The 2,041-nt window shown below is 38.3% G+C and overlaps 1 long non-coding RNA gene across 1 annotated transcript; it reads right to left on the bottom strand.

The window, feature by feature from the left end:
* Positions 1-553: 553 nt before the first annotated feature.
* On the bottom strand, positions 554-1,584 carry LOC141347495 (uncharacterized). The gene is made up of 2 exons (XR_012357369.1): positions 728-1,584; positions 554-638 (listed from the first exon to the last, which is right to left on the bottom strand). It is a non-coding gene; the product is annotated as an uncharacterized lncRNA (long non-coding RNA).
* Between the last annotated feature and the right edge of the window lie 457 nt (positions 1,585-2,041).

The raw sequence follows: 2,041 nt of genomic DNA, 5'->3' as shown, positions 1-2,041 counted from the left end.
TGGCTGACAAAATGAATCCCAAATGAAGGTTTTAATCAATGATTTGTTTTTCACTGACATTTTTTTTTTTTTTTTTGCAGTGATTTGTTTGCTGTGTAATTTAATTTATTAACGCAGCTCACCTGATATTTACATAAGAACTCTTTCTAAAGAGTACAGAAAATCACCCAAGATATATTTTGGTTTTATTTTGGAGATCCTCATATTTCATTCCGATGATTCTGTGTACACATGGTATTTTGTGACATTTCATGTTAAACATCCCAGCTCGGGCAGCCATCTTGAGCTAGGCAGTGCGTCTCGTTTGCTTGTTTACCAGTATTTTTGAGAGGCACCGTGGGGCGACTCTGGGCTGCCTATAAACCATTAGCACTGAAAGGATGATGTATGTGTGACGGAGCGGTACAATTTGAAAACTAACCTTTTACCAGTAAAGAAGTCCGACTACGCCACCCTAGGAATTAATTCTAGGGAACAATACTCAAAACCCAACAATGAAGTAAATTAAGCACACAGGTTCGTTTCCCTCATATAAGTGAACAGAAGACGTGGGTGCAGTATAAAAATACAAACTTTTATTAATACAAGAATGTTTTGAAATAGACAATAAAACGTCAGCGGAACAGCAGGAGATTCCACTTTAAATGAAAGGAAATTACAAAAATAATGAATGTGGGTAATAACACCAAATCAGCTTTAAATATGAAAACAAAAATGAAATGAATACCAGCAGGGCTGAGGCTCCCAACGGCAGGAAACAAAATGGAGTCTGGTTTTACAAGAGCACACTTCCACGCACACACACACCAAGGTGCACTCAGATCACACTACCACACACTCGAAGTGGTACACAGCACGCAATAAAGAAGAACCACCACCATAAGGAGGAAGATCCGTTCACCCGTGGGACCCCAGCTCCTGCAATAAACCAAAAATAAATGAATAAACTATAACAATCACAATTAAATATTTAACTCAACATACAATAGAAACAAATGATAACTGTTAAAGCAACTCCAGACAAAAATGAGTAGAAATACTACTACAAACTGAAAGAAAACGTTTAAAAGAATCAAATAAATTGAAATGAAATTACAAAGCAACTTGGAGGCAGATGTAACTAGTATACAAATCAAGTTGCATTAATAAAGGAAAAATAACATATAAACAAAACAGCATAAACGATATATTCGTGTGTATATATATATATATAATAAAACAAAAACAATTACAACAGTATAAACAAAAGAAAAACGTAAGTCACAAAAGAAAGAGGAGTTATTCTCTCAAACTGAGATCGTCGTATTCTCCATGCTGACACACAGTCGCACACACAAAGAGGGCACTAAGCACCGAAAAAAAACCCAGACGAACAGTCCCCTTTCATTAACGGTGATGGCGGCGTCTGCACAACAGTACGCACAGGAGGACCGTAGGATTGTAAGAACGTTTGCAGCGCGAAGCAACAGTACATACAATATAAAAACTAGATGAAACGAGAGAACGAGAGGGAGAATCCTATAAAAAAACAACGAGAAACATTACTAATCATAATACTTTTCCTACACGAATTATAATTAGATTTAAAACACTTACCGTCAAGGTATCACACCAAACAGAAAATGTACAGGCACAGGTCTATTAATCAGCCCACCGATAGCACAATGGGGTACAGGAAATCATACCTAGTCAGCATGCAGCAGTGTTAACAGCACATCAACGCTAACACAATGAGATTATACAGATGCATATACACATACCTGAGGGGTGAACAGCCACTAAATCCACTAGAGCAGCGCCAAAAACACACCAACGGCCGGACAAAACGACACTATAAATCTACAAAAGAAACGCTTTAAAAGACCAACTAGTTTTAAAAGTACAGCCTGTTACAGCAGAACGCGCTTACCTGTGACCACCGTAAACACGGGCACAAAGGGGAAAATCGGACGTGACGCACCCCGGGCAGCAACCAATCAGACTTTATATTGAGGATACTGATCGCTGATAGGCAAATCCGGCTGTCAGTCACCTAATTTCA

The sequence above is a fragment of the Garra rufa genome, chromosome 12, assembly GCF_049309525.1.
Source record: "Garra rufa chromosome 12, GarRuf1.0, whole genome shotgun sequence".
Classification (NCBI taxonomy): domain Eukaryota; kingdom Metazoa; phylum Chordata; class Actinopteri; order Cypriniformes; family Cyprinidae; genus Garra; species Garra rufa.
This window is presented reverse-complemented; position numbering and strand designations above follow the sequence as displayed.